Below are 26,009 nucleotides of genomic sequence, written 5' to 3'. Positions count from 1 at the left end.
AAAAAGCTGTGGTACATTTACACAATGGAATACTACTTGGCCTTAGAAAAAGAAGTAAATCGGACCCTTTGAGACAGCATGGATAGACCTGGAGAACATTATGCTGAGTGAAATAAACCAGTCAGAGAAAGACAAATACCATATGATTTCACTCATATGTGGAATCTAATGAGCAAAATGAACTAACAAGCAAAAGAGATGGATTTATAGTTAGAGAACAGGCTGACAGCTGCAGAGGAAGGAGGTGTAAGTCTGGGTGGGTGGGATGGTGGAGCAGGGATTTAGTTAAAGAGAAAAAAAAGAGAAAAGACACATGGACACAGTAAGGAAGAGAGGTGGTGGAGGAGGATACAAAGGGGATAAATGGTTATGGATGGAGACTTGACTTTGGATGATGGACATCATAAACAGTCTATAGATGTTGTATTGTAGAATTGTGCATCTGCAACCTGTATAATTTTATTAATCAGTGTCACCCCATTAATTAATTAAAATAAAAAATAAAAAACCCTCCAGGAGATTCTGATTGACCTAAATTTTGAAAACCAGTATTCTAAGATAATAAGGAAAAATATGAGGCTTAGGTATAATGGCAAATTAACAATGGTTAAGATGATATTTATTTTTAAAATGTTTATATTTCATTCCATAAAGGTTATCAAATAAATAAACAAGGTTGAAGTCTCTTTATCTCCTCCTCAGGTATGTTCTTACTCCTCTCTTCCCTTTTAAGGGAGAACACTAGCAATAATTCAGTGTGCATCCTTCCTCCTTATAGTCTTATATTTTTACTGATATCTATGCATCATAAATAATATGTCATATTGCTTTGTGTTTTAATAATCTTTATAAATAGTAGCTTATATTATATTTTTGAAATATCTCCATTTATATTTTCAGTCATTTTAGTTTTATTATACAAATGCATCACAATTAATTATGCATTTCCCTATTTATAAATATTTGGGTAAAGGAGAGTGAAGCTATTGATGTTTTCAGATCTTTCTTAGCACTATAAGACCACGTGATCTCTTTTTACCAAAGAAAATAGTTAAAAATCAAAGTACTTCTGCTAGGCTTGGCTGGGTAGCTCAGTTGATTAGAGCTTTGTCCCAATACACCAAGGTTGTGGATTTGATCCCCAGTCAGGGCACATACAAGAATCAACCAATGAATGCATAAACAAGTGGAACAACAAAATAATTCTGCTAGTCTTATAGTCCCTTTTATTTAGCCATGGGAATTCTATGTTTCCAGATAACTTTTGCATTAAAAGTTGCTACATTCAAAAATCTTTATATATAACCAAGTCCATTTACTTATTGCCTCTCTGTTCTTATTCATTCCATCAAGATTTGGCCTCACTAAAATTGCTTCTTTGGAAATTGTCTATAAAGAGAATACTCTGAATCTTCGCAGGTAATATTTCTAAGCTCCCTTGGTTCCAGTTGGCATAAATTTCCATCACGTAGTTCTGAGGGAAACAGAGTGTTAAGCAAATCAAACACTAGCTTAAAAAGCTGAAATGTGCAATTACATTCTCCATCTGAAAGGAGATAAATTAAGACTGATCTGGGGGTTAAATAGTAAAGGCTTTATCTGCCTCATGGATCTAGTCACAGAGAAAATCAATTATTTATTGGGGCTAGGCCATGACTCATTACAGCCCTAGACCTTTAACCTACTATGGGCCTCTTTAGGAATCTGATAAATTTAAATCTAGTGCATTTTGTAATTCAGCCCTGACCATTCTTCAAGGGTTCACCAATGTCCTTCTGATCCTGGCCAGAGACATGCCCGAGAGCCATGTTGTTGGGATCTAGCTGAAAGAATCATAGCATTTCTTGGCTATGTGCTAACCCAATATTCAGTACTTAAACTTGCTTGACTATCGAGAAGTTATGAAAACTTTTCTTAAATTCCAAAAATGGTAGAGGACTCATTGCCTCTTGAGGTACTTTAGGGCTAGACAGAATTATCTAATCATCCTTTCAAATTCAGCCCTGCAACTATTTGCAGAAAGCTCCCAAGCTTTGGCCCCCTCACTGCACCCTGGTGCTCTCTTCTCTCCTGTAGCCATCCCCAGTTCTTTCCTTTTTTTTTTATGTGACACATATTCTGATGCTTTCACCCATTTCTGTAAGGGTGACCTGTGTCTATTTTTCTTAGAATAAGAAAGCATTCTAAAGGTCTAGGAAAGAAGCATTTTATTTGCAGGAAAAGTGTCACATTCAGTATTACATTTAGGGTTAAAACTTAATTATCCTGATTTTCTTATCAGTGCTCACTGAGCCATCTTTCCAAAGACACTTATAGGTATTAGTCAGACACATACTAATTGTAGAACTTAAAACAATTTGGTGCTTGGGGAGGTAGTTTTGGGGAAGCTGTGTTGTTAACTTCCACCAAACTAAAATATAATGGGTAGAGTTGGGTAAGTGAGTTCCCTAATTCTAACCAACCTTAATTTTAAACATAGCTCAATGTCACACAATCCTCAAGGAATGGTGAATAACATCCCGTTTGTATATATTTAATAAAAAGGAATATAACTGCCCTAACTGGTTTGGCTCAGTGGATAGAGCATCAGACTGCGGACTGAAGGGTCCCAGGTTCGATTCCGGTCAAGGGCATGTACCACTGGGGGATGTGCAGGAGGCAGCTGATTGATGTTTCTCTCTCATCAATGTTTCTATCCCTCTCCCTTCCTCTCTGTAAAAAATCAATAAAATATATATATATTTTCTAAAAAGGAATACAACTGAGTGCTGAGGCACCATCTAGGTGCTGTAGATACAGTACTCACATACTTAGACTTGACCTTGAGGGATCCAGTGTATAAAGAAAGACTGACATGGAAGTAAGAAGTTCTACAGGTGAGGTATAAAACAATTGCTACAGGACTGCAGCCAAGATAAAGGACTTTCTTATTCAGGGAAGCTGAACTTTTAACAAATGGTGGAGAGTAGAGACATGTGGAAGCTATTCCAAGTTGGGAGGATACATGACAAAAATACAGAGGTGGGAAATGCAGTGTATGTTTTGAGAATGATTAATCAGTTCCAAGGTGTATTACTTTAATCTAAATTTTTCCTTGGACCTCAAAGAACAACTTGGACTGCTGCGTGTTTCCTTTTTTAGGGTGGTAATACAAGGAGACAGATCTTTCCCTGACATGGATGGAGGATGAATGAGTTATCTTTTGTTATGAAATGTAAGCATTTTTAATTTCTTTCAGAAACTAAAAAGCAGTTACAGAAGTCAGAACAGAAAGGATTTTGCTATCCCCAGAACAAAAACAAAAAGTTGAAGTAGGTTGTCAAAATGTGTTAGATTTTTTTTTAATTCAATCTTAAAATGACTGCAAATAAAAGACAGAGAGCCATTGGGAGGCTGATCTGTTAGCACGTAGCTTTTTTCTCTCTCTAAATTGCTATCTATTTTATTACCTTTTTTCCCCCTCTTGTGTTTGTCTTAATTTTTATGAAAATTTGATCACTTCATAATATCCATGATGAATTTAAAATTTAGAGCAGAGCATTAATCAATTTCAGGACTGAGAAGATGACCTATTAAATTAGCTAGTGATTAGCTAGAGTGTAAGACTTTTGTTTTATACATGAGGAATACAACTTTCTTTAAAAATTTTCATTTAATAGTTGTGTAGACCTTAATAGTTTATAGACCACTTTTTACAAGTATCAATTCACTCATTTAACATACATGCACTGAGTGTCCACTATGTGTGAGGCTTTTCCCTAGTGCTGGAGAAGCAAACATGAAAACTGCATAGTCCCTACCCTTAAGGAGCTCATGTCTCATGGGAAAAACTGTCTTATAAACGAGTGTGATAACAAATACGGTGGCAGTACCCAGGCAGGAGTAAACAGTATGTCGATAGGAGTGGGGATATTGAGGACTTGCAGAGGAGACCATGCTTGAGCTGGAACCTGAAAATGAGAAGAAATTCATAAGATGACACAGTTGGAAGATGATTTAGTCAGAAGAGAAGCAGATGTTAAACTCCTAAGCAGGAGACACATTGATAAGTGATTTAGACACATTTGGTGGCAAGTAAAGGAAACTTATTTCATACTTGCTTAAACAGTTTTTATGAGAATGAATTATTAGGAACCAAGGACATCCCACGGACCCCAAGGGCAGGGTACTGCCAAGTCGCATGGCAGGGTTGAACAAGAATTAAAAAGAAACCCACTGAACCACGGATATCTAAGTTGTAGCTCTCAGTCTAAATCTTTGCTAGAGAACAGCTGCTTGGCCATTTGGGTCCAGAATCTACTCCAGTCTTACCAATATAACCAGAGTGGTAAGATCATGTGGTATAAACATGATTTCCAGGGTGTTCCACCATGAGTAAAAGCTTCAAAGAAGTGGGCTTGAAGTCTGCAGAGATAAACCAGAGGTGTCTGCTCTAAGCAGATCTAATAAGACCTGTAAAAAGAATAAAGAACTTTGGTAGTGTCAAAACATGGTGTGGGGGTGGTGATGCTGGTGTGTTTGTGCATGTGTGCTAATGGAGATGGGGAGATAGATGTGATTGGAGAGTCAGCATGGCTAATACTGTGAAGTAGCTTTAATCAGTTTTTGGTTTTTGTTAGTTTGTTGTTTTTATAGAGGATGATGGACTTTTAAACATTCTGTGGATAAAATGATTAGAATTGTGTGTTGGTGTAAAAGATGAATCAAAAAGAGATAACTGAAAGAGAAGATAAATTAGAGGTATTGATAGTCCAGGTAAGAGACAAAAAAAAGTCAGTAGAAAAAAAACCCACCAAAATATTGTGGCCTATTCAATGTGGCTGGGAATTTAGGGAAAACTAACATGATTCTCTCTTTTTTGATGTAAAGAATAGCAAGGGTGTCATTCACCAAGAGAAGCAACCAGGAAGAGAAGGCTGAGGGGAAGTATGATTGGCATGTGGCCTGGGCTGAGTGAAGAAGCTGAGGACCACCCACGGGGAAATGGTGAATAAGAAGATGAATGTTCCTGTGGGAATGAGGTCTGGGCTAGAGATGAGATTTGGGAATCATAATTCATGGATGGTAATTGAAGTTGAGGGATGACATTACCAGGAAAAGTGTTCGAAGTCAGCAGACAAGTGGAGCCCATTTTAGGTGGGTGAAAGATACGGGCCTCAAAGAGGAGGCTGAAAGAAATGGCCACTGAGGTGAGAAATACAGAAAAGAAGGGTGTCCTGGAAGCCAAGAATAAAGAATTTCCAAAGACGAGGAAGTTGTTTATCACCCTCCTGATCCATAGGCCAGTTAGATATTATTTTCACTTCATGGGGAGGATACTGAAATGTCGAGACTTAAATTACTCATTCAAGTTCATAGGGTTGCCCAATTGGTGTGGCTCAGTGGTTGAATTTTCAACCCATGAACCAAGAGGTCACAACTCAATTCCCAGTCAGGTCACATGCCTGGATTTCGAGCTTGATCCCCAGTAGGAGGTGCACAGGAGGCAACCTGTCAATGATTCTCTCTCATTATTGATGTTTCTACCTCTTTCTCCTTCTCCCTTCCTCTCTGAAACCAATAAAAACATGTAAAAATATTTTTTAAAAATGTTATTATGGCTGATTAGTGTCAAAGGCAAGACTATAATTGAGGATTTTGAACTTTCAATCCTGAGCTCTTTCAACTACAGAACACCACAACTGTGCCTTGGCAGAGAAATTCTGGAGCAGCCACCAACCTCTCATGCAGAGGAGAGCCGGAGCTGAAAAAAGGTCCTGCAAGGGCTGCTGCACTGCGGCCTTCAGCAGTCAGCTCAGAGCCTGCAAGTGGTACCATGGAATCAGCACTGGCCTCTCAGGTGGGCACTAGCCCAGAGGCTAGCTCAGCCTTTCACTGGGCCTGTGACTTTAGCCAGGCTGGGTCTCAGTTTCCTCCTTAGTAAAACTGGTAAGATGCTAAAATATATACTTTCCAACCTCTAATTTTATGATGCTTTTTTGTGTTATGGCTTATTGGGTGTTTCCTCATTATGGAAGGAACATGTCCTCATAAACTTGAGACTATATTTCTAAGCACAAGGGCAAGAGGGTAATGAGAGGCATGAGGAAAAACTGGATACCTTTATCTTTATAGACACAGATAATTCAGAATTTTACCAGCTTCTATAAAACCGCTTCTATAAAACCACAGGTGAATATGATGGGGAGGCAGAAGAGTTGGGAAAAGAGACAGGGACTGGTAGAGTGTGAAGATTGAAAACAAATCAACTACAGTGACAACAGTAAAAAGAAAAAAACACACGAAGCCACCCTAATTAAAAATAGCCAAAGCCCTAGAGATACATTAAAAAGCAATCACATTGGATTGTTCAAATTAAGACAACAAAGAAATCGTTCTACAAACTCACTCCATATTCTGAGTACATTTAAAAATAAAATGATAATAGAAGAAAGCTTTTCCTTTTGCAAATTCTCCCCTTATTGCAGAAAGAAAAAAAACCAGAAAAGTTTCACATAATTTTCCTCTAGTCTTTGGGTGCTGGAATAAAAGGAGAATGAAACTAAATTCACTTTAAATGCTCTCCTTCTGGGCTGTGAGGCTGCTGGCATCATTTATCCTAACCCCAGCACTTACATAATCTGAGTGCCACGGGAGCCCTTGGAAGTCATTAAATAAAAAGAAGACATCAAATAATAGGGGGAAAGTCAATTAAAATGCTGGACCCAATAAGCTAGCCAGACTTGATTTAAATGCAGCCCCAGGACCCAGAATATTGGACATTAAGGAATGAAGAGATTCAACTGAGAGAGATAAAGAGAGTTAAAAGAATGTCTTTAGGAGTGGGAAGGGGACCATGACTCTTTGGTGACCAGGTCATCTTTCTTTGTATATAGGAGGCATGGACATAGTATACCTGTGGACTCTGACAGTCCTAAGGCTTCCTTCCTTGGAAGGGAGGTGAGTATTGGGCAGAATGAATGTAGAGGGTACAGTTATCAAATGTAGAGATCCCACTGGAATAGAAGACATTTTAGCCTGGGGGCTAAGACCTAGAGATTCCCCTTCTTTTGCTTTCTCTTTGTTCTTGGTCTGTCTGACTGTGAGAGTGGGCTCGAAGGTCTTATGGCTGAGGGTCCCCACTAGAAGCTGTATTAGCTCTCACAAGCAGTTGTGTGTATGCTGCGACTCATCCTCATGGCTGTGACATGGAATTAGTGCCCACCTGTTTCAGAATATCATGGAATCTCTGGAGTCCTCTACCACCTCTGCATCTGGCCTTGGTTGTCCCTGGGCCAGACATAGGCGAGGGTCTGGCATGTTACAGCATCAAGCTTGCTCTTTTCCCCTCTTTCCAGGATAGTCTCCAAAGCAGAAAAGGCCAGAAATCATCAATTGGTTTAGGAAGGGGCTTAAAAGTCAGGTCTGGGTCTCCCAGGAAGGGCACAACTCCTCAGAATATGGGAGTGAGAGGTCCCACCACACAGACGTTTGGGGTGCTACCACCTGCTTATTGCTGTGGTCTTAGGAATGCACCTGTCTGCCAATGGCCATGCTGAATCCCCATTAGGGTCTCACCTCCTGCTGGAACAATCTTTGGAGATGCTATAGAAGAGAGGGACTGATGGCTTCCTGACCTCGGGTCACATTGCTGAGCCTTCAGGTTAATTTACTTTGAAGGTGTCAGATCCATCATCCTTTCCTACTTATTGAGATCCTCTAGCCACTTCCACATGTGGCGACAGTTAAAGGCACTTGTAGTAGGTGGAATAAAGCCCTCCAAAGAGTTCCAGATCCTAATCCTTGGATCTGCAAATGTTACCTTGCAGAAGGGACTTTGCAGATGTAATCAAGTTAAGGATCTTGATATGAGAAGATTATTTTGAATTGTTTGGGTAGGCTGTACCTGTAATCACAAGTACCCTTATAAGAAGAAGTCAGGGTATCACTAAAGCAAGACTCTAAGTTGCTGGCTTTGAAGATGAAGATAGAAGCCATGAGCCAAGGAATGCAGTTTTAGAAGCTTGAAAAGGCCAGGAAACAGATTTTCTGAGAGCCTCTGGAGGAAGCACTACCTTTCTGAGGCTTGATTTTGACCCAATGAAACTGATGTCATACTTCTGACCTCCAGAGTCATGAGAGACTTAATGTGTTGTCTTAAACCTCCAAGTTCATGATAATGTGTTACAACAGGCATACCAAGCAAATACAGAGCACTCCTGTCACACTTGGCATTTCTTTTAGGCTGAAGGATGAAAAAAAAAACAACAACTTTTTTTTTCAGCCCTGGGAGTTAGGCACACACAGGTCTTATTCTGTTGGATAGATTGGACTTGGTGTGGAAAGCCTCAGGTCTCAAAGAACCATAGAAGTATGTACCTAAGTCTAGGACCAGGCAAAGGTCAGAGCGGATGTAGAGACTACTTCCAAAGCCCATCCCAGAATTCACTGTTTGAATTCAAGGTCACTTGGTGACAAGAAGATTCAGTGGCATTGTTGAATCTCATGGTGTGAGAGGTAGAGGCATGACCCAGTGAGGGAATAAGAGAGTTTTGAGCAAAAACATTACAGGATTTGATGATAAATTAAATATAACATCTTAAGGAAAGTAGTGAGTCAAAGTGACTGAAATTCCTAAGTGAAGAAAGTGTAAATACACAGATTTCTTTTACATATCAAACCTGTACTAAGACAAGGGGGCCACGGCAACCAAGTGGGAATAAACAACACAGGTCAAGGATTTGAGGAGAATGTCAGAAAATACTGCTTTCTGGAATGGAATTTAATAGAAATGTATGACATTCATCATTTATGAAATTTTTCAAGAAATAACTCACTTGGTGATGACTTTTGAATATTGCTAGTTAAGCTATAGCTTAAAAAACAACAACTAAATCTCCTGAAGATATTTCAAAGGTACCAATTTTACATGTAATTGCTATAAGATGTGTGATAGTCCTGAAGCTTCTAATTGGTCCTGTCTCTCAGGAATATGTACTTAGGTGTAACTCTGACTGATGTAAGGTGAAACATGTTTTTGTGACTGATTAAGGGAAATAATAATAACAAAATAATTTAGAAGAAAAATTGCCTAATAATTATAATACTTTCTAAGGAAGAGTGAATCTGTACTCCAGATCTGAGCAGCAGAATCATTATAACAGGCCTGTTGTGATTTAATAAGTTTTGTTATACTAGAAAAGAGATCTGAAAAGACACTGGAATCTAATTTTCTCTTTCTGCTATTTCTATCACCAAGAACCTTCTGATGACCAGTTCTATTTTCAGGGACTCTGATCCTAGAAATGGGGTGCCCTGGATAAAATAATGTCAATATATCACAAATAAGAAAATTCGTGTATGGCTGAATTTTCAGAGTCTTGTGAATTTGGGTAGCTTACATCAGTCCCACAGAACATGATCCCCACCAGTAGGTGCCTCATATAATTATGGCATAAATAAAATTTATTATTAGCAATGTATTTGTTGTTGTTAATAAATTACTACAATTTATTAACTAAAAAACAACACAAATTTATTATCTTACACTTCTGAAGATCAGAAGTCCTAAATCAGTCGCAAGGTGTCAATAGGGCTGTTTCTTCTAGAAGCTCTAGAAAAGAATCCATTTTCCTGACTTTTCCCATCTTCTAGAGATTTCCAACATTCCTTGGCTCATGGCCCCATATCAAACCAATCTCCACTTCCATTGTCACATGTTCGCCAACTCTGACCTTCCTGCCTCCCTTTTGTAAGGACCTTTTCCTTTGGGCCCAAGCAGATAATCCAGGATCATCTCCCTAGCTCTAGATTCTTAACTTAATCACATCTACAATGTCCCCTTTGCCATGTAAAACAATATATTCACAGGATCCAGGAACTAGGACATAAACATCTACATCAATTGGTATTATTGCATTTTGTTCAACAGGTGAAGGGCCAGTCCCCAGTTATATAATGTTCCTAAGAAGTTACAGGTGCACTCTCTGAGACTGGGCTTGATCTAAGCAGACCAATGACAACTTTAAGATGGTCATAGGAAAAACATTGTTTGTGGCTACATGGGAACCATGAATACAAATAAAACTATGCCCAAAGAGGGTAAGAAGAATGGTGACTAGTCTTAAATATTTGTCACGTAATGAGCACTTGAAAGAAGCTGCCTCCCACCCAACCTTTGGATTTATGTAAACAGAGACTGGACTATTACTTGGTAGGGTGTTAAGAAGAGATCCAAATGATGGCAGGACTCAATGACCTTTGTGATTCTTCTAATCCTGAACATCTATTAGTTTATTAAATGAGTTGGATGAGGAAGTTTTATTTTGTTCAGGAAACACTATCACTTAGTAGTCATTACCCAATGTATATTTATAATGATGAGTCAAATAAAGCTCCAAAGTTTACCAACAAGAAGCAAATGTCCTAGAGAACAAAATAGACTTCATACCCACAGCTTCCATTAAAGTTAATGAGGAGTTAATCATGTCAATAGAAGTGACATAGTAGAATCTTGAGAAACTGAGGGAACAGAGGGCTCCAAATGGCATTGGCTGAACACTAATTCTAATAACTCAACTTTATATAGAGTGGGGAGGATAAAGGACAGTGAGAAATTGTGTTAATGCTTTGCAGAACACTCCAATTCTAGCTGTAGCAACATAACCTCTTAGCTTGAAGTGTTTGTCCAAATGAACCACTTCATTAAAAAAGAGTGGTTTGAGCTACTTAATAGCTTCACTCTCAAGTCAGGAAGGCCCTGGAAAGGTGGCTCTGCCATAAAATTGTTCGCATCCTGTCTGTAGAAATGCCTAGCCTCCAATCTCAATATTCACCTCTGCTTTTTATACTTTTAACCCTTTACTGATATTTTCACTTTAGGACTATTTCTTTTCATGTTGTTATTTAAATTTTATCCGCTTGCATATAAATGAAGTAATTGAAGGGGTAGGAAAGATGTGTGAGTGGGCAGTAGGGGAGGGCAGAGAGAGAGGCACCTAGGCTCTTGGAAAAATTGTAGTCTCGAATGCCAAAGCTGGGAGAGTGTTTGAAGATTATCTAACCCCGATCTCTTATTTTTATAGTGGAGGCAAATGGGGTCCAGAGAAAGAACAGGAATTGTCCGAGGTCTCACCAGGACTAGTGAGAGGAAAAACAGAGTGTAGATCTTTTTTCCTTGAGCTGTCAGGTTGGTCTGTTCTTTCTACTGAGATTGTATTCTGTCATCTGGTAGTGGCCCATGGCTGCCCTATCCCATTTAGTCTTGTGGAGTTTTCCAGCACTACCCATCTCATGAACTTAAGGAGACCCATTCAAACTTTGTCACTGACCTAATCTATCCCAACAAATGATTTCTCAAAAAATCTCTGCTTGGTTTTAAAGTTAATGTACTGGCACTTTGCATTACTTTTCTTGGTGGAAATCCTCCATACTTTCCTTTTTCTAGGCAAGCACTTGCTCAGTCCTTCCCTCTATATAGAATATTCTCCCGATCTGGACAGCATCCCTCATACTGGAAAGTTTTCTCATTCCCTCTGAATCTTTATAGTTTTTGCTATATTCCTCATTAAGGCTCTTAGTGTTTTCTAAACTGTATTAGTTATTTGTATAAATTTCTTAGTGCAGATGGTTATACAAGGCCCAAATCTGATTCACCCTTCAATCCCCCACAGCAGGGCCTGGCACAAAGAGAAAATATTTATCATAGTAAGAGCAATACTAGCAAAGCCCTTAAACTGTTTTAACCATTTTCCATTTATTCTCTCATTTAAACTCACAACCATCACATAAGGTCATTTAAAAAAATTATCGCCATTTTCAAATGAGGAAACTGAGGCATAGAAGGTTTAGATATAGTGTTCCAGGTCACTCAGCAAGTAACTAAAGATGTTATAATATAAACCCGAGAATATGGCTCTGGAGTCCAAATCTTAGTTGCTATACAGAATAGCCCACATATGTTTGTTCAAATATCTATATAGCTGTATCTATGTCTATGTCTACATTTGTGTCTACCTATATATTTATCTATCTTTCTACATCTATACCTACATATACATCTACAACTATAAAGGTGTTACTGAATGTTAATTTATAACTTATTAAATTAAAGTTTGCATTGTTACTATGAACAAAAGTAGTGAGTATGGTGAGTTGTTGAAGCATTAGAGCAGTATGAGAAAGAGTAGTCCAGAGGCCAATGCACAGTCTTTCTCTCCAAATCGTCTCAACTAAGATGTGTCCTGGATTTTTTGGGGAGAAAAAGTGAGAGGTTCTTTATTTTTAATTATCTTCAAATGCTCCTGGTTTTCCTCTTTGCCTTGGGAGAATCCAGAACAAGCACTAAAAGGTACAGGTACATGGAGGCTATAACCAGGCTATGTTTTCACATGAATAAATATTAACATTATCTGGTTTTCCTGTTGCCCCATCAAGATAGGTACCAGGAGCTTTAATAATTAATCAAATTAGGACTTAAAAAACATTTCCCTTTTAGGAAGCTTTTTTTCCTGTTAGCTATCAATTAACACTGATGACTTCAGCTCCCCTCTCAGCATGGTTCGAAAAATGGGAAATGGAAAAACGCCATAGTGTGTTAATGGAGCCATAATACACATTGCTTAATGAAGCATGAAGGCCTTGTTTACTCTGAGTGCTGTAATTATTTAAGAGCTTTTAAAACCCAATGTCAAACCTTGACTCTCACCCACCTCTTTCTCACAACTGGAGCAGTGCACTTAATGTTTTATCTCTACTTGGTAGAGGTGAACTGAAAATAAATAGCTAATTATGCATTTCCATTTGTCAAATTCTTTCATTGCCATTCAAAGCTTTGACAACTGAGCTCTGTCATTGGGAGATGTTTCATAGCAATGCTCAGAGCTACCATTTACAGAGGGCCTACTATGTGCAGGGCCTTGCATGGGTGTCCTGCCTGCATCATTTACACCGTGAAGCCTCACCACCACCCTATGCATCATGGATGAGGTAAGTGAGACACAACTGTGAATACATAGGAATCAGACACTAGACCTATTGCCTTTTAAGCCAGCAGAGCATAGTGTCCATAGCATGACCTTTGAGTAAGATTCTCCATGTTCTAACTCTATTTTTTGTGTGGCCTCACACAAGTTACTACTATACCTCTCTGTGACTTGTTTCCTCATGTATAAAATGGAAGTGATGATAAAAATGGACATCACCTTACAGGGTTGTCTTGGGCTAAATGATATGCCTTTGGAGAATTCAGAACAGTGCGTGGCATACGCTAAGAGCTCTGCAAATGTTACTTATTGTTATGACTTAACTCTTTGCACCCATTACATGGCCTCTGAAAAATGTCAACAAACACTCATGCATGCCTGAAAGTGGTCAGGGGCCAAACACAGGTGGTAAAGAAAGATCAGGGGACTAGGAATGGAAACATTTGTCATCTGCCTTGTCTCTGCAATTATGTCACTGGCTGTGAGCAAATTTCTTCTCTGGGCGTTAGATCCCTCAACTGTGAAATGAGGTTGTTGGCTCTTACTCCTGCTGTGAAGATTAAAGGCTATGTCAGTAAGGGAGAGGAATTCCATATCTGCTGGTACCTGGTACTCTGGTGTAAGGGAGTCTGAGTGCAGTATGCTCACCTGCATACTCTAGGAGATGTAAGGCCCAGGAAGACTTGGCATCATCCTCAGGGGTTGCCACCTAATAGAGCTTCAGAACAGACATGTAATACATAGGCAAAAGGCTCAAGGAGCCTGAGAAGTACAAGGGGCTGAATCATTTGAGATCAACAGAAGAGGCTTCCTGAACAAAGTCAAACTGGGGTTACGCCTCAATGGACAAAACAAATCTAGGCAGGTATAGAGTGAGGAGAGGGCAAGCCAAGAGAAGGTGAGCTCATTGACAAAGGCACAGAGTTGGTGACAAACAGGATGTGCACATTCAAGGGAGTGGTGTTTCACAGTGTGGTTCAAACCCACAGACTATCTAAAAGGGGAATAATCTCCTAGTGCAAAGATTTGGCTTTGGTTTGAATCTCAGCTTTACCTTCATAACTGAAATATCATAGACAAGTCACTTGCCTTTCTCAGACTCATTTTTCACATCTGTAAAATAGGAATCATCGTCATATGCAACTCACATTTATAAACATATAATGTTGTTGCATATAAAACACTGAGAACAATAGCAGGCCCATAGTAGAGGGCCAATAAATACTACCTGGTGTTGTTTGTCACCAGGAAGCAAGAAATAAAGGTAGATTGGGACCAATCTGTGTAGGATTTAGTCTATTCAAATTACAAGTGTGATATGTACCTTAGGAGTGATAGGGAGCCACAGAAAATTCATGAGCTGACAAATGAGATGATTTTCTTCAGAGGCAAGGAAGTTAGCCTCAAAAGCTGCCTAGAAGATGACCAGGTATGGGGCTTATGGGCCGAGTGAGCCTGTCTCAAAGGTGAGGGACTCTGCACAGTAGCATCTCTATTTGTGTGATACTTTCACATTGTGAGACAAAGAAGAAAGGCGTCATTTTCATTTCACACACGAGGAAATGAAGCTCTAGAGAATCTAAACAATTTGCCTACATTTGTATATTACAATTATGTCAAAAGTGGGATTAGGATCCAAGCATTCAAACTTCTGGTCCAGTGCTCAGCACTGCAGGTGAATTCATGATATGGGGAAACCTAGGGGAGCAGGAAAGGCCCCAATATCACAGAGAAGGTCTCAGGCAATCCTTGTTAATGCCAAGATGAGCTGTTTCCAGGCACTGGATCCCTGTTAAAATGCAAATGCCAGTGGGGGAGGGGGCACTGATTTGAGCCTTTCAGACCCCAGTGTATGGTGAGGTCAGAGGGCAGGATCCTTGAGTGAGGGAAGAACTGGAGGGCCCTGGCACTCTATTGTGTCTGGCATTTATTGTGTCAAATTTGTCCCCTGTGCTTTCTAGGTCTTGGCTGGCACAAGTCTCTCACTTTCATGTTGTCATCGGGACAAGGGGTGCCTGTTCAAGACCACCAAATTAGTGTTCCTCTGTCCTCCTCTGTCACAGTACACTTCCTGGTGGTCTTTAAAAGCCTGGCATAGCTGGTACCCACCACCCAAAGGAGTGGCTGAGGTCTGAGAAAGAATCTGACACTGAATCATCTCTCGAGACAGATTCCTTATTCTACTCTGTCATCGTCCACCTCCAAAAGGTGCTGAGGGACAGGAGGACAGAGGGTCACCACAAGCTCAAGTACTGTCATGTACCTGGCCACAGGGGTCTGGGCAAGAAGTACTGATTATTACCTTGACTTTGAGCTCCTGAAAGTCTGCTGGAACAGTGAAATTCCACCAGGCAATGTTCTGTCTTGTAAACAAGTGCTCCAGAATATATAACCGAGATGAGGAGGTTTATGCAACACCTTCCTGACAAGGCCCTCCGGAGTGCTTTAGAATGTGAGCACAAATTCACAGGGCTTCACTCAACTGGGGGAAGAGAAATGTGAAAACTTTTTGAAATTTTTTTTATTTTGCTTCAAACCATGTAATTGTTGTCATTTTCTTCAGCTGAAAGTCAGAGTTGACTGTTAGAATTTCTGGTTCTATGGCAGTGTTCATAGTGAATTCTGGGATTTATTTCAGAAGAACTAAAGTTGCTTCCCACACTTTCTGAACAGTCTGGGTTATAGCTCATCCCCTTAAGCACAACCTACCATTCCTCCTTGTTTACAAGGTGGAGCTCATCATCGAGTCCCTTCACTAGCTGGCCTCCATCTTTCTTCTACTGCATTTCCTATTGATTTCCTCCGCTTGCCTTAAGCTTCACATATACTTAGTCTCATTTCCCTCACCTGTCAGGCTCTATCCACCTCTTTGCATTTCTCTCACGCTTTTCTGCCTGGAAAGCCCTTTGCCGATGTGGTTATTCAGGAAAATTCTCCTCACCAAAGGCCATGTCCTCTTGAAAGTCTTCTCAGACCCCTTCCTCAATAAAACTGATATCCGCAGTACTCCCAAAGGCTGTTGCTTACCCTTGGGTTGTTGGCTTCTTTTTTATTCATTTATTTATTTAGCCACTTAATATCCATTTTTCTCAAAAGTGTTCCTTTATGGATGGCTCTGTGCTGGACATCATATAGGGCTGCAAAGACGAGTTGTAAGAGGGAGGCAGGCAAAATGTCAGGAGAGGAGAGTATGGTGGATAGAACAGTTATTGGTGCCCATGTCGCATTTTTCCTGAGTAGACTTGTGGGAGACAGAGTGATATAAAGAAAAATTGCTTGGTCATTGTAGTGAAAAATGCCTGAGTACCTTTCACATTAATTCACTGTGGGACTAAACTCAGGTTCCCCTTCTATAAGTGTGGATGATAATATCTCCTCAGGGGTATGTTGTGGGATTGAATTGAGTAATAAATATATTATTGCTTAGCACACAACATGAGCTGAACAAATCTTCATGTTCAACTTTGCTAAAGAATAAATGTTTGAGTAATCAGAGTTTAATCTATAGAACAAAATCAAATGTTGTCTGTAAACCTGAAATTAAGATGATCAAAATCCATGCACAATAAGAACGAAGAGAGGCAAGAAGAATATCACGTAGAAGATGAATTTTCAGGGCATATTCTTGATCACTGCTATTTACTACAATCTAAAATATGTCAGCCCACTAGTATTTACTAGCCTGTCTGGACCTAAGTTGGGCACAAATACAAAATAAATAACTAAAATTAAAAATAGTCTGGAAGGAAGAATTCTTGACTCAGAAAAGCAGGTTCTGGGGAGAGAAGGGAATTGGATTTCTAAGATGAAGGAAACAAGATGTTTATGGATCAAATGAAAATGATTAAAGAAAAAAGTAAATCAGCCTTTAAGATTAAAAATATAACAAAAATTAAAGTAGACAGAAAAATACAAATACTGCTGCTTGATATCACTTATATGTGGAATCTTACAAAGCAAAATAGCAAAAAGGAAAACTCAGAGAAACAGAGTAGAAAAGTGGAGCCAAGGGCTTGGGGGGTTGGAGAAAATAGGAAGAGTTTGTTAAAAGGATACAAACTTTCAGCCAAAATATAAATAAGGTCTGAGGGTCTAATGAAAACCATGGTGACTATTGTTGATAACATTGTATTATATAATTAAAATTTGCTAAGGAAGGAGAAAAATGTTGTTACCAAAAAAGAAAAAGAAGATAGATATGTGAGGTGATGGATGTGTTAATTAACTAGGTGGTGGAACTCCTTTCCCAATGTGTATGTGTAATCAAGTCACCGCAATGTACAATTTAAATATCTTACAATTTTGTTGGTTAATTATAAAGCTGGAAAAATACCTCTCACTATAGTTTCTCTGATCCTCAAAATTCAAGGATGGTACCTAAACACAACAATAAGTTGGGGAAGTGACATCCTAGTTTATTTCTTCTCTCAAGCTTATTACATCCCAATGTAAATTCCTGTTTCTACTACCTACTACCTGTGTTATCTCAAACAGGTCACAGCCTCCATGACAGGGTCTTCTCATCTAGAAAATGGAGATAAAAGTAGAACCTTTCTAATAAGGATAAATCAGTGAATTTGTGGAGAATGTTAGACGCAGATTCTGATGAAATAAGTGTTTCAATAAGCCTTAACATTTGTTGTTGTTGCTAGTATGTCAGTCTCAACATTCTTTCAAGTACTGAGTTCCCATGGAAGTCTCACCATGTCTGGGATGCCTCTCCCAGGAACCAGTTCTTTAGAAGAACATGCTTCTCTTCCACTCAACATAGCTGCAGTGGGACATGCTTTGTACCCAGCAAGGTGCCAGGTGCTATGGAGCACACACCTTTTAGGAAGCTCCCAATCTGATGGTGTAAGTAGGCACCTACACAAAAGAATATTCTTTAAAGCCAGTCCTAAGAAAATGCATGAATGCAGTGCTGGGGGTGGGGGAATAAGAAAGTTTGCATGGGTCAGGGAAATTTTCACAGTAGAGGTGGCATTTGAACTGGGGCTTGATGACAGAACTGGAGAACAAAGACAGAAAAGCAGCCAAAGGATATTCTGTGCGAGGGATTTAGGACTTAGTTCCCCAGGACAGAGGCCACAGGAGGTTCTTAAGAAGGGTACAAGATGATTATAACTGAGTTTTCAGACAATAATGCCCATAACATTGATTGGTGGAGTGGAATGGGTTCCAGTTTTCTGTACTATTCTCTTTATTGATCATAAGTCTTATGGAGGCAGGGCAAGGTGAAAGAACATAGCATCTTTGGGAAATGACTAATGAGTGGTCCACTGCACTGTCAAGGCTGGGCTGAGCGAAAAGAGGTGATAGGAGATTAGGCTGGAGGGTTAGACTGGGACCCATAGGAGGCCAGGTGGGGGGCTGTTGGCCATCTGTGAGGAGGCATGTCCCATGACTTCCCTTTACTCTGACAGTATGTTCGATGTACACATAGACATTTGAACAAATCTATCAATAGTCTGAGATTTCTAGAAAATCTATTCCAGGACCATGAGGTTGAGACCAGAACACAGAAGTTTTCAAATTTCATGTTAAAAAGTTTGCACCTGATTCTGCACAATGCAAGAATATATTCATAAGAAGGAGAGTGGCAAGAAGTAAAGTGAATGCTTTGATGCCCCTCCCAGAGGACTTTGCTATCCTTGCAAGCATTTGCTCTGTGTTGGCAAAAAAGCTCACAGCTGCACACGTCTCAGAATGGGAGCCTTCCCAGGGACAGACCTCAGCTAATGACTAGTTGACACAGAGCACAAAAGGCTGGTTTCCTAGCATCTGGGTGGGACTAATTGTGGGTGATTTGTGCTACCGTGGAATTGGATCCACTGGAGCCTTTTTCTGCTTTTCTCACTCCCTTTATCCAGAGAGCACAACCCTCCTCCCCACTTCTCCCACCCTCTAGTCCCTGCAATAAACTCCTGAAACAAGAATCCCAGTCTCAGGTCCAGCTTCTAGGGAACTTGACCTAAGTATGACATGTACTAACCTGCTTAGGAGTTAATTCTAGCAGCAGTGTATTGGGCAAATTGAAGGCAGAGATTGAAAGCCTCATTTTCTTCAGACACTAGTAGGAGTTTATAACAATGATCTGACTATCAGCATTTGCTCTCCTGAACCATTTCTTATTTTTTATGTTCATTTTTGTCTCTCCCACTAGTTTCACCATTTATTTTGGCATAGGCAGCACCTTGCACAGTACCTGCCAAGAGCTATGAAACAGAAATCACCTGGCTATCTTTGGGCTCTACCTTGGAGATTTTGAACATTTCTCTGAGGAACAAACAAGCAAAAAAAAAACAAAAACAAAAACAAAACAAAACAAAAAAAAAAAATGCTTTTCCTGTAGGCGGGTATCTGGAGGCCAGAACCACAATAAGCCATCTTGTGCTCGTTGAAAACCTGAATCTAATTATGCATACCCATGCACACCCACAAACACTCAAACTTCATCAGCCTAACATTGCAGCGCAGCGTTGATAAATATTTGTGTTTAATGGCACTTAAGGGGAGCATTTTTATTTCTAAACATTGGCTGGTGAGTAATGATTTTGCCAAGAGCACAGCAAGAATTTTGCAATCTTGACTATTCCTAGGCTTTTGATGACATACAATTACTTCGTGCTGCAGCAAGAAATGGAGAGAAAATCCTGTAAAGAGCTTGTCACCAGGGAATCATTTCATCAGAAATAAGGGTGGGCGCACCAAATGAATCCCAAGGAGGTGCATCTTTGCATTTTAAACACCATTCTTCTTGCTTTGATCTGAATACTTGAACCCTCTGAAGGGCTTGCTCTCTGCACCAGGGCTGAAGGAGCAGTGGTCGGCTTTGTCCTTGTGCTTCTCTGCCTGGCTTTAGAAAAGCACCTACTTAAAGCACCTATAGTCAAATAAATCTAGAGAGGAATCCCTCATTGTTGTGTGAACTTGAACAAGTGGCCAGCCTTGAGCAAGGGGCAGATGTGTGAACAGAAAAGAGTGTAGGGGGCTGTAGAGGTCAACACACCAGGCTGCATTGTCTCTGTCCATTTGGGTGAGAAAGTTCACACCAGGGTCTCAATGTTCATAGATCTAAAGTAAGAATTAAAACACCTCTGTAGCAGGCTTGCAGTGAGGGTAACTGAGATGGTATGTGTAAGCTAGCATAGCGCCCTGCACAGAAAGGGCACGTGCTCAGTATGGGCTCTTCTCCAGGTGCCAGGTTCTGAGTCAAGTTCTCCAACTCCAAGCCTCTTGGAGTCACAGAGACATGAAGGAAAGCCTGCAATGCCGTAGAAGGGCCCTGACAGGAAGTTGGAAGCTGTGGCCCCTTTCTCTGCACTTGTGTGTTATGGGTTGACAGCACCTTCTGTGTACCTTCTTTCATGCCTTCTTTCCCCCTGTTGGTATTCAGCCTTCAGTACCTCTGCCTTTGGATTCTATTTGTCCTTGAGCACTGGCTGCACTGTTTCAGCTGCATTTTCAGATTCATGTCTTAACTCCTAAGCAAGTATAAAACTCTTGAGGTTAGAAAGTAATCATAGTCTTCTCTGTAGCCACACCCTCCACCTTCATTTCACAAAATGGACCCAGTACACATGAAATGTGAAGTAATATTGATGGATTGATGAGTTTGGGCCAGTTTCTGGGTGATTTAGAATATGAGGTATTCATTTATCTTATTAACATTCATTTGACAATTATTTCGTAGGTGCCTGTTGCATTCTAGGCCTAGTTCTCAGCTCTGGGAAAATAGTGTTGAATACAAAAGATGAGGTCCCTAGCCTCACTGAGCTTGCATTTTTGTGTGGAAGAGACAATTAACAAATAAACAACTCTGGAAGAAAATAGGCAGTGACAAGTGTTATGATGAAAATAGCAAGGTGATTTGCTGCAGTGGTAGGAGGAAGCTGGTTGGGTAGCCAAGGAAGGCCTCTCTCAGGTGAAATCTAAGCTGGGCTGTGGATGACCAGGGGGAGCCAAGAAGAGTATCAGGTTGACTGACAGGTGAGAGCCAAGGTCGTCAGATAAGTAGATCCTCCATTTAGAGAACCAGAAAGAATTTGATTGTGAGAAAACACAGTGGGGGCAGTGGTTGGGAACCTGGCTTCTAAGTGCTTCTGTGGACAGAGTGACCCATTCTTAATTCACTGCCATCCTAATTTAGTGGCTTAGTACTCATGTTTTCCCACATTCCGCAGGCAGCACTATTTTGACATCCTCTCATCTGTATTGAGAGGTAATAGCTCCAAGTTTCTTCTTATTCTTTCCTCCCTTTGAAAAAGTAACCTATGAGCCATACTCACTGCTAGATTTACTTCCTGTCCTTGCACTTCCATTCTTCAGAATTTGCAAGAAGAAAAGCAAATGTCAGTGAAAGGAGTGCTAAAATTGGTAGTTATCTACTCAATTACACATTTGTTTATTCTTTATATTCCATCTGCCTCCCCCAAAAAAGTCTATGTTAAAAAGCACAGATTATATATACATATTTAAATAAAACAATTCAAACAAAAATTAAAACAGGCTAATTTGTACCACGGCTTTCTTTGGCAGGATTGAGAGGAGCTGTCGACTATGTCAGAGAAGATAATTGAGGCGCATGGCTAAGCTGCCAGGTACAGGGTGAAAAGGGCGTCCCAAAAGGTTCCAAGGCCCACATTTACTTACAACCTTGAGTCTCACAACAGGGCTTGTCTGTGAAGTCTCAGGTAGTTTGCCTCCCCACTGGGTTTCATCTGAAAAACAAGTGAGTTCTTAGGTGAGAGAAATTCTCTGGGCTTGTTTAGTGTCAACATTTTGTGACTCCAGGTAGAGCTGTGACACCAGCAAGCCAGGGTGAAGTTGCCAGGTGAGGGCACCTGGAAGGGGTCAACCCTGCTGTAAGACACAATGGGACTTTCCAAAGAAACCTTTTACTATTTAGATGGCATCGTGCAGTGGTCAGTAGTCTATACTCTGCCAGGAGGGCTCCCTGGGTTGCACCGTTGGTAGAATTACTTACCTTCTCTTTGCCTGTAAAAGGGGAATAACAGAAATCCTTAGGTTGAGACAATCAACAGCATCGATCCATCTAAAATGGGAATAACGGTAGCCCTTTGTGGTAGGGCTTTTGACAGTATCAGTGCATTTATCCATTGAGAATACTTAGGATTATTCTGGGCATGCATGAATGTTCAGGAAATGGGAGTGACTGCTCTTATTGTTGCTGCTATTGTTCAGTAACTGGAACTCCTCAGAGAAAGGGATGTCGGGGCTCTCCTGCATCTTCATGCCTAGAGAGTGATTCTGAAAGTGACTCTGGTGAAAACATCACAGCAACAACGTTAGGCCAGATAACAGCCTGGACACCTACTACACGGATATGACATTGAGTGAACAGGATAGTCAATAATAGCTGCTCATTTATATTGAGCATCTACCATATGCCATGCACTGTAATGGAATTATTCTTGTCTTTTCATATAATTCTGCCAATAATTCTGTGGGGCAGTGAGGTTCAGAGCAATCAGTCCGTTCTGGGGATGCCAGGTCTGTTTGACGCCAAAGTCTATGCTGTTGAGGCAAGCCAAATACCTGTGGAATTAAAAAGTCTTACATCCAAGCCTCTCTCCGGAGACTGCAGTCTGTGGACTGCCAGAGTACCTGATCCCTGATGTATGAGTAAACTATTTGGGGACAGTGGGGCTAGAGGAAAAGTGCATGGGAAAGACAACTTGGAATGTATAGGGTCAGTGGAGGGGGGGATCAATCTCTCCCCCGTCCACCACACACACTGCCATGTGTACACACACCCATGTGTACACACATACACACACAGGCACACACAATGTCATAAAACATTTCATTCAATACATTAAACCTGGATTCAAGTATTTGCTTTTTCACTTATTGGGTGTGACTTTGGGCAAGTCATGAGCCTCTTAGTTCCATCTTCTATAAAGTGAAGAGTCCGTTACTCCCGAGCTTCCTCACAGGACGGTGTGAAGCTTACATCCTGTGGATAATGTGTGTGAATATTTTTTGAAAACAGTAGAGTAGTACAGGTGTTTTTTTTTTTTTTTTTTGGTATCACTTATAACCAACATTTGGGATTGCCTTCCTCCCAGGAGGCTCCCTCCCTCCTTTCTCAGAAAAACATAATTGTCTTCTTACCAATAATTCTGTCTCTTAGGATGCCGGTGTGCAGCAGTGGAAGGACAAATTGCCTTAATTTAACTCCAAAAATATTTGAGCAGATCAATTTCCAGAGTGTTGTCAAGTGTTGAGTGTGTGGACACGAATTTTATTGAAGAGTAATGGCCCAAGTGTGTGAACAGAGAGGTGGGAAAGCTGCCAACCCAGGTGATTAGCTCTGCAGCTAACTGGGAAAGGAGACTGATAGAAAGAGATAAAAGCTTGGTGCAGATACCTAGTCCTCGTGTTTTTTTCTTTTTTGGATAAGGGCAATTACTGTGTTGACCTTACTCTGACCAGCTGTTCAGGTTTGTTGACTTGGCAATTATTTCATACTTCTGTTTGTTTGTTTTACTTTAATGGAGCGATTAGGCCTGAAGCGATCATCAAATATGCTGGGTGCCTGGAAACTCAGCTTCTTGCCTCCTTAGAAGGAGGTGAGTGGGATGCTAAGAGGAAGCTAATGCAGGGGTGAGGGCACAGGGCTGAGTGTAAGGTACTCCTTCCTGAATGGCAAGATTCACTCATTACTGTTTTTCAAATGTGTCTCTGTAGAGTGTAGAGTGAGGCAGTATGAGGAGAGCTGGAATTGTCCCCTCAGATGCTTGGCCTGTCCACCTGAACTCTTTGAGCCTCAGTTGTTTCATCTGCAAAACAGTGATAATAATGACTTCTGCTCCTCAAGGTTGTTGGGAGGATGAAATACATTAAATTCCTTTGTGTGTTAACTAAGCAACTACTATATTGCAGATACTGTGCCAGGACTTGGAAATATAGCAGTGAAAACAACAAAGTTCCTGGCTCTCAGAGAGCTGACATTCTATACATAAAATGTGCAATAACTCAGATGGTGAGGAGGGTCATGGAGGGAAAATATGTCATAGGAATGGAATAGGGTGTGCCAAGTGGAGAAGGCACATTTAAAATTTGCTTAAAACCACTAGGAAAGGTGACATTCGAACAAAGGCCTGAAGGAGGTGAGGAAGCAAGGTAACTTACTATCTGAAGGAAGAGTGTTCAAAACAGAGGGAACAGCACATGCAAAGTGAGATAATATGTGGGAAAATACTTAAGAATAGTGAAGTTATTTTTATAACTCTTAAATCCAGCTAGTCTGATAGCAGAGACTGAGCTCATCACCAATGTTTATTCCTGCCTTGCAGTGCTATAGAAACCTCTTATAGGTTCTTGTCAAGCCTTAGCATTTCATGGGACTCCTTAGAGAAAGGCATAAGGTTTCTTTATAATTTTTATCTGCATGTCATTGTTCCTGTTATTAACCATTTCTGAGACCATGTGAACCACAAAATAAAAGGAAAGAAGGAAGAGAGAGAGAGAGAGAGAGAGAGAGAGAGAGAGAGAGAAGAAGGGAGGAAGACAAAAAAAACTTATTGCTGAGTGTTTTTATTTTTTATTTTACATGTTTCTCTTGGTTGCACTGGAATGGCAAAGTCTACCTCCCTCCTATAAAAATGTACATTTCTACTGACATTTAGAAATGACTCAGAGCTTCAGACAAAAGGTTCTCTAGATGTGCAAGAAGTTTCAATGATTCTGCTTGGGAAAATTATTTTTCAGAGATGTTTTTTGGTGTCAGGAGGCCTTGGCTGAGGCAGGTGGGAGAGTTAATGAGTGGAATTGATAGTGACAGATAGGAAAATTGATTGTCAGTCAAGAAATGGCAGGAATGTCAGCAGGGAGATCTGTATGAGAAGACGGAGGATGGGACTGCAAGGAATGGTAAATAGAGATGGGCCTTGGTCCTGGAAAACACTCCAGCTCCTTATATAAGAGAGTGCCAACCTGAGCCTGGGGGATGGAAGTCAGACACATCTTAATAGGACTCCAGAGATCAGGGGGCCTATCTGATTTTATTATTTCTAGGCTACTACTTACTTCCCAACCTTAAATGGATTCAGGGTTTGTAAAAAGTATCAGCCAATATTGCTAAGCCCCAGGATGAGCTGGTTATTCCAGCAAATTCTCTTACAGGTTTTTGATGGGTGGTAGCAAAGATAATCTTGTTTTGTAGCCTCTTGTTGCTGAACTTGAAAGAACCTCTGTCCAAGACTCATATTATACAAAGAAGGATGCTCAATGCCATAAGAGGGAAAGCGGTTTTGTCTGGATCCCACAGGGATTTGGTGGAAAAGTCAGGACTAAACCACAGGTTCAGATTCTATGTTAGGGACTTTTCCTATCATTTATGCTACCCAAGAAGCCTATTTCATTTTTACTACTTCTGATTTGGTGAATGGCCAGTTCATTCATATTTTTCCCAATAAATCTCTCTCTGGCTAATGCTCAAATGATACCTAGACCTTCACGTAGGAAAATTGGATTCTAAATTCTTTGGAGAAGCAAGTCAATCAAACTTGGTGGGATGAATGAAATAGGCACAGAATAGAAGTAGAAGTTGGAAGACTTGAGTTCAGGTCCTGACGGATCACATCCTGGCTGTGGGTCTTGGGGTAAAAGGTAGGATCATTGACACCTGGAAGATATTTAATGGCTACCTAAGCCAGTTCTTCTTCCTTTCATAGAGGTCCGCTGGTCCTGTGATGAGACAGGGGTCATTCCCATTGTGGGAAATTCCAGATGTTGCAAAGGTCATTCTTATACCAACCCAAACTCATAAACTCCTCTTGAGCAAGTTGCACCTATATTACTTCTTTGCATCTCAGTTTAATTATTAGAAAATTGGGGGTTACAAAACCAGCCCACTCTGCCTCTCTGATGGGCTATAGTACTGTTTCATAACAAAATACAGTTAAAGCAAAAAAAGAAAAAGCAATGGTGATGTAGTAAAAAGTGGAGTGGAAATCACTGCGATTAACTGATGACTAAAAGTCCCTTTGAGCTTCAATTCCCTGCTCTATGAAATAGAAA

Source organism: Myotis davidii, unplaced genomic scaffold (genome assembly GCF_000327345.1).
Source record: "Myotis davidii unplaced genomic scaffold, ASM32734v1 scaffold41, whole genome shotgun sequence".
Lineage (NCBI taxonomy): Eukaryota > Metazoa > Chordata > Mammalia > Chiroptera > Vespertilionidae > Myotis > Myotis davidii.
This window is presented reverse-complemented; position numbering follows the sequence as displayed.